The sequence below is a fragment of the Saccostrea echinata genome, unplaced genomic scaffold (genome assembly GCF_033153115.1).
Source record: "Saccostrea echinata isolate AGI-Se365-2 ecotype Australia unplaced genomic scaffold, CSIRO_AGI_Sech_v1 ptg000025l, whole genome shotgun sequence".
Taxonomy (NCBI): domain Eukaryota; kingdom Metazoa; phylum Mollusca; class Bivalvia; order Ostreida; family Ostreidae; genus Saccostrea; species Saccostrea echinata.
Window position 1 is genome coordinate 12,268,108 of NW_026889774.1, and position 8,463 is coordinate 12,276,570.

The window sequence follows — 8,463 nt, forward strand, 5'->3', positions numbered from 1 at the left end:
ATATTTTCTGCATATGTCTCGATAATGCTTTATCTTATCCAACTGAATTACTAAGTTACATATGAATTTTATGTTCATAATAACCGTGATTTGTACAAAATTTAGTATATTCAGAGATGCATGAACACTATCGAGGATGAATTAAAATTGTAAAATTTGATCTTTTGGGGAGAATTTACATTACTTTGCATACCTAAAGCAAGGAAAATTGGTGAAGCAGTGCAAGTTTGAATGGTTCCGACGTTATAACAGCCATCTGTTCTACCTTTCAATGGTTGCCTTAGTTTGAGCCCTTGTGATCTCCCACTGAATTCCTAGATCCGAGGATGTTTTAATTGTTAAGGTTTTTCTGGACAACCAGAAATTAATATTTTTTTTCATTTTGATCTTCCTCTGAAGAACAAAATGAATTGTCTCCCAACCCCCAAACCCCTCACACACAAACACACACACAAACACCCTCGTTAGACAGACTCTACTTAGAGTGAAAAAAAGGACAGATACCTGAATTCTTCACAGCAAACTTCTTGAATGTTCTTCCGTAAAGTTGAATTGGGTGCATTACATTATATATTATTTTTTTTCTTACATGAGAAAACTTGTATCTTATTCTCGTTATTTTTCATTTAATTGATGGCCTATCAATTAAATACATTCTTGTTTCTGTATATGTTTATATTTACATGAACTTTTCATTCAGTAATTTTTTATTTTCTTTTTTAGGTCACATGAGTCAATCAGGTGACCTATTGCTTTTTGTTTTGTCCTTCGCCTTGCGATGTCCATTGACCCTTGTCTGTTAACATTTAAAATTTTGAAAATTCTCTGGAACGGCTGAACAATTTCAACCAATTTTGGTATATAGAATCTATGGGCAAAGGGAAATTAAAAATGACTTCATGGGGCCAGAACCAGTATCTTTAAAAACCCTCTTCTCTCTTGAACATCAAGCATTGAAACTGTTGGCAGGATTATAATACGCAATGACCCCTTTACCAAAATTGTTACATTCACGGCTCTTGGGTTCAGTCTTCAGGATGGGGCTGAGTTGGTCATATGTTGAAAACATATTATCTATAAGATCTTCTTTATTTATGAACATCTAGCAGGAAAAATTGTTTGCCTGATTTTTATAAAAATTCAACCTTCTACCAAAATTAAGAAATTTATGCCTATTGGGGCCATGTTCAGGCCTAAGGGTTGGGCTTGTTGGACATATATTGAAAGTATTTCCATGTTAATAATACACAGTTCTCTACCACAATTTTGAAAACCCTGCCCACCCCCCGGCCATTTGTTCAGGCTCCAGAGTGGAGATGAGTTGGTCATATATTGTACATAAATTACATCTGTCAAAATCTTTTTTTTCTAAGCATTTAGTTGACAAACTGATCATATGATTACAATGAGTGCTGAACCGTTAACCAAAATTGTGAAATTTATGGGTCTTGGGTCCATGGTTTAGGTCCGTGAAGGGGGGGGGGGGGGGGGGGGCTAGTACTGTAATATACGGAAGCGTATTAGTACAACGTAATATTTTTTTAGCTCACCTGAGCTGAAAGCTCAAGTGAGCTTTTCTGATCACATTTTGTCTGTAGTCCGTCCGTCCGTCTGTCTGTAAACTTTTCACATTTTCGACTTCTTCTCCAGAACCACTGAACCAATTTCAACCAAACTTGCCACAAAGCATCCTTGGGTGAAGGGGGTTTAAGTTTGTTCAAATGAAGGACCACGCCCTCTTCCAAGGGGAGATAATTAAGAATTGGTGAAAATTTGGTGTCATCTTTTAAAAATCTTCATCTCAAGAACCAGTAGGCCAGAAAAGTTGAAACTTATGTAAAACCTTCATTACATAGTGTAGATTCAAGTTTGTTCAAATCATGACCCCCAGGGATAGGGTGGGGCCACAATGGGGGAATCAAAGTTTTACATAGGAATATATAGGAAAAATCTTAAAAAATCTTCTTCTCAATAACAACAAAGCCACAATTAGTCATATTGATATGGAATCATCCTCAGGTAGTGTAGATTCAAATTTGTTCAAATCATGACCCCCATGAGTAGGGTGGGGCCAGAATGGGGGATCAAAGTTTTACATAGGAATAAATAGGAAAAATCTTTAAAATTTTTCTTCTCAATAACAACAAAGCCACAATTAGTCATATTGATATGGAATCATCCTCAGGTAGTGTAGATTCAAATTTGTTCAAATCATGACCCCCAGGAGTAGGGTGGGGCCAGAATGGGGGATCAAAGTTTTACATAGGAATATATAAGAAAAATCTTTAAAATTTTTCTTCTCAAGAACAACAAAGCCACAATTAGTCATATTGATGTGGAATCATCCTCACGTAGTGTAGATTCAAGTTTGTTCAAATAATGACCCCCAGGGGTAGGGTAGGGCCACAATGGGGGATCAAAGTTTTAATACATAGTAATATATAGGAAAAAACTTTTTAAACTTCTTCTCAAGAACAGCAAAGCCACAATTAGTCATATTGATATGGAATCATCCTCAGGTAGTGTAGATTCAAGTTTGTTCAAATCATAACCCCCGGGGGTAGGGTGGGGCCACAACAGGTGATCAAAGCTTTACATAGGTATATATAGAAAAAAAATCTTTAAATTTTTTTTCTTCAGAACAACAAAGCCACGATTAGTCATATTGAATATGGAATCATCCTTAGTTAGTGTAGATTCATTTTTTTTTCAAATCATGACCCCTGAGGGTAGGGTGAGGCCACAATGGGGGATCAAAGTTTTACATAGGGATATATAGGAAAAATCTTTAAAAATCTTTTTAAGAACAAGAAAGCCATGATTAGTCATATTGATATGGAAGCATCTAGGTATTGTAGATTCAAGTTTGTTCAAGGCATCCTCCAGTAGTAGGGTGGGGCCATAATGGGGGATCAAAGTTTTACAAAGAACATGTATAGGAAAATATCTTTAAAAAATCTTCTTCTCAAGAACAACAAAGCCATGATGAGTCATATTGATATGGAAGCATCCTCAGGTAGTATAGATTCAAGTTTGGTGACAGGCGATCAAAGCTTTACATATGAATATATAGGAGGAAATCTGCTGATGAAGAACAACAGGGCCATATTGACTCAGGTGAGCGTTGTGGTCCATGGACCTCTTGTTTTAAGTTGATCATTTCAACTTTAAAGTTTGTTTTTTCAACTTTAAAGTTGGTAATTCCAATGTTAATCTTGGCTTTTCCAACTTAAAAGTTGGTTTTTACAACTTTAAAGTTGGCAATTCCAAGTTTAAAAGTTGGCTTTTCCAATTTTTTAGTTGGTAATTCCAACTTTAATCTTGGTTTTTCAAACTTTAAGGTTGGAAATTCTAACTTTAATCTTGGCTTTTTCAACTTTAAAGTTGGAAATTCCAACTTTAATCTTGGCTTTTCCAACTTTAAAGTTGATAATTCCAACTTTAATCTAGGTTTTTTGCAACTTTAAAGTTGGTAATTCCAACCTTTATCTTGGCTTTTCCATCTTTAAAGTTGGTAATTCCAACTTTAATCTTGGCTTTTTTTTCAACTTTCAACTTTAATCTTGGCTTTTCCAACTTTGCAGTTGGTAATTCCAACTTTAATCTTGGCTTTTCCAACTTAAAAGTTGGCTTTTCTAACTTTAATTTGAGCTCTTCTAGCCCTTTTCCTTGGTTTTTTCCCTTTATTTTAAATTATTCCCAACTTTATTAATGCAAAGTTAATACACTGAAATACATTACTGAGCAATTAATCTGTGTCAATTATTTTTTACCTTGACCTTCCCTATGACCTTACATATAACTTCCAACTTTTAATTTAAAACCCTTATATTTGTTTTGGACCATCTTATATAATTATTTAGAGAATAATTTCATATAACTCAGTACATGACAGGATTTCAACCAAACCTATTTAAGAGATCAGACATATATTTTGTTTTGTATGAGAGAATAAGCTCAAACAAATGAGACCATTGTTAGGTGTTTGATATATAGGGTGAATCAACACTATATTACATGCTACAAATACAACAGAAATAAATGTATCAATTCTGTATATGAAAACACAATGAAATAATTCCTTTTTTCATCATAATTTCAGTATTAAATCGTTTCTTTCCATTTTAATTACATGGATAAAACGGCAGCACGAGTCCAGCTACAAATTATCTGAATATAACGCAAAAAGCCGTACAAAGATGGAAAAGCTAATATTAAAGTTGGAATTACCAATTCTCAAGTTGGAAAAGCCAACTTTAAAGTTGGAATTACCACTTTAAAAATGTTACTTGGCACTTATACGCTTCCGTAGTAATATTGAAAATATTTACATTTTTTAAAATCATACATGTATCTATACTTATGGACACCGAGCAGGCAAACTATTTCTATGATTATAACATACACATAGTTCTCTATAAAAACTGAAATTCCTGAAATTTGGGCATATATTGTAAATAATTACACCTTTTAAAATCTTCTTTACTCATGAACATCTAGAGAGCAAATGCTTGCATGATAACAATAAAAAACTTAATCTTTTTTCAAAATTTTGAATTCGTGGTTTCTGAGTCCAACATTCGGTTCCCCTGGTGGAGCTAGGTTATAGTCATATATTAAAAATAAATATATGAAAATCCTTTCTGATGGACACCTAGTGGAGACATTGTTTGCCTGATTGTAATGAATGCTCAAGCTTTAAATTCATGGCCCCTGGGTCTATGGTTCAGGTCCTATGGCGAGGCTAAGTTGGTAATCATTTTGACATCATACATAACTGCTTCTTCATAAAAATGGAACTCGCAATTTTCCATATCTTGTCATTGGTCATCCACAAACTTTGTTTAAAAACAGTGCTGGCTCTACACACAAAAACTCTGAGGTTGATATTTTAAAACGATGTTTGAGTTTCTCGTCGACAATATCTATGTAGTCTTTGGAGACCAGGTCTTCCAACACTCTGTTGGAATATTCCCATTGGATTGTGCCCAATTATTAGCAGACCTGTTTTTGTATTCTTATGAAGCTGAATTAATGCAAAAACTTCTAAATGAAAAGAAGAATCCCGTTGTTGCCTCCATCTCGACATTTAGATATGTCGATGACGTTTTATCAATTAACCATATTCATTTTCATTCATACTTTGATTCGATATATCCCATTGAACTCGAAATAAAATTAAGACACCAAAATATCGGACACGTGTTTCATATTTGGATGTTTACTTAGAGAAAGCTATTGATGGAAAACTAACAAATAAACTTTATAGTAAAAGTGATAAATTCAACTTTTTTATCGTCAACTTTCGTTATTTATGTAGCAATAACTACATGTAGTACTATTAGCGTCTTCATATGGGGCGTCTGTCTCCCAGTTGATTCGATACCAGGGCATGTTCTACGTACTAACAATTTCTAAAACGAGGCAGGCTATAATTGACAAATAAGTTGATGATACAAGGGTATCAACAATCTGCTTAAGTCAACATTTCGCAATTTCTATGGTCGAGACAATGACCTTGTTTGTATAAAAAGTCTACCGTTAAGTCGAATGTTGACGACTGACGTCTTTTATACAATTTATTTAGCTATTCTTTTCATACAACTGTCTACAAATTTTCTCCTTTTACACAGGGAGTACACGGCGGGTGTGACAGGCTGACAGGGGATGCTTATTTCTCCATGTCACCTGATCCTACTTCTGATGGCGTTTGCTCTCCTTGGACTTTGAGCATGATCACTGTTCGTTATCTTCAAATTTCATTGAAAATACATTACATCTTTAAATAGCTTCTTTAACCATAGACATAAGCAAGCATTATTAGCCCTTTAATCAAATTTTAAAATTCGTGAAAAAAAACCTCCTGTTTATTAATTTGTCGAGGACGTAAATTCGTAGGTGAGGGATACCCATAAATTCCTCAAATTGTAAGCTAATGATTCCAAAGTATTTCTTTTAATTCTGCGCTCGTGCCCAAAATAAACCCATATCATGACTTAAGGTTTTAGAACAAGGTATTTTTTGTAAAAAATTATTTTTCAATATTTTACTTTACAAGAAACGTAAGACCTGTTTATTTTTTTTATTTTTTATTTTTTTTTTTTATTTTTTATTATTATTTTTAATGAAAATATCGATGAATTGTCAGATACGAACGGAAAAACCTTGTGATAGATTAGTTGTGTTACAGTAAAATTGACCCAGTTTACTAGATGATATTTTACGTGCACAAAATGTGATGCTGATTTAGTTTTAATTATGAAAGGAAATATCAATTAACCAAAAATAACGTGACATTTTTTTAAATAAAGCTCTTGACCTTTGATATTGAAAATGAGTTAAACTATCATTTCCATTGAATTGCGTTAATAAAGATTGACGTGGAAATATTGCCTATATACTGAGGTGCCGACCGGAAATCAATATGTGACAGGCGGAGGAACCGAGTGGCTGGTGGAAATAATGGAACGATGGAGCCTTTATTTTTGGGATATAACGGTCAAAATATAATATAGTTATGGATGACAACAATGCTGTGTACAGAATTCCGTTTTAATTCAGTTTCATTCTTGTCAGAAGTGGAAGGTAGTCAGAGGAAAAGGGTTATTTTCAATATGGTTAAACTTTTTCAAATTCAAAACCATTGACATACTATAGGTAGTAAAAAAAAAAGAACACCATTTGTATTTGACATGTTAGTCTAATACTTTAATATACGGGCCATATAGGCTGAGGAAGCCACTTTTTTCTATTTTAGGATCAATAGGTCTATGTCAAGGGGCAGTAGTTTTGGACAAGTACCATGGCATCTGATTATGTAATTCACCTACATGTTCTTTCTCCAGAGATGTTAGGTGGTCAGAGGAAGAAGTCTGTTGATATCCGGGTTAAAAAGCTATTGAAAAGCTAGCAATAGGTGTTGACAGTGTTTTTATATCATTTAGTCCAATCAACCACCCTACTTCATTCGTTTATGCTAAGAGGCAAGAGAAAACAGATCAGTTCTAGGATAACGTGTATTGAACTTGGTATCGAACCCGGGACCCCTGCATTACTAGTGAGGTTCTCTAACCACAGAGCTATCCAGACAGATATCCACGGGCCCAAACCATTACAACCCCCCTCCTTAAATTGTCTTCGTCCTTAAAGACACAACCCAGATTCTTTAGCCCCTCGGGCCCGGCAAGAATTTCACCTGCAAGTCCAAGGATAGTCAACGGCAACAAATGTAACAGGAAAGGAGAAAAGTTATGGCTGGACCGGGAATGGAACCCGGGACCCCGGCTGCATTACTTGATAGGTGCTCTAAACCACTGAGCTATCTAGGTCATTATTCTACAGACCATATAGCCCCAAACCATATATTTCTCTCTCCTTAAATTGTCTACGCCCTCAAAGAGACAGCCCAGATTCTTTAGCGCCTCCCCCCCCCCTTTTATTTTACCTGCAAGTCCAGGGTTGGTCATTGATACCAGATGTGGTGGGAGGGGAGACAATTTATATAGGCTTGGGAATCGAACCCGGAATCCCTGCATCACTAGTAATACGCTGTACCAACTAAGCTGTCCAGGTCGATATCCAAGGCCCAAACTATTACATCCCCCTCTTTAAATCGTCTTCACCCTCGAAGACACAACCTAAGTTCTTATTTGCCTCTGGCAGGACTTTCACTTGCAAGTCCAGGGGTGGTCAACGGCACCAAATTATGTAGGACAGGAGAAAATGTATGGTTGGACCGGGAATCGAACCAGGAACCCCTGCATCACTAGTCAGCTGTTCAAATCACTGAGCCACCCAACAATCACTGAGCCACCCAGCCCGATACCCCCTAGTCCATACAACCCAAACACTGCAGTCTCAAATCCTTGAAACATGGCATCAAATGTAACAGGAAAGTAAAAGTTTTATTTATAACGGCTGGAAAAGGGAATCAAACCCGGAACCCCTGCATTATTAACCACAGAGCTATCCAGGCCGATATCCACGATCCATAAAGTCCAAACCACTACATAAAAATGTTGTTTAATGCATATTCAAGTCTGTTTAAACCAATGTCAGAGGATAAAGTCCCTAGAACCCCAATATGAAAAGGCTTCTTTAACATGTCAAATTTTTGTGTGGATGAAAAATTTGATTTTGAATGAGACTGGATGAGAATCGGTGAGAAGCGAGACCAAAGAATCTTCTGGTCAATATTTGATATAGTTTAGTTCAGTGCGGAACTCCAGTGCCCAGTCCATGGCTATCCATTAGAAAACTTTCCAAAAGTTTCAACTTTTATCAAACTAGCAGCATATTTGTAGCTCACAAGTCTGAATAAATTGGCTTCTGACGACTAAAGAGGTACAATTCCATGCAATAAAAAAAATGTATTTTGTGCACAACAGTTCAAGTGTTTTATCTTCGTATTTTTAAGGTGCCATATCAACACTGTGTGTTCTTAGCATAGAACAAAACATTTTA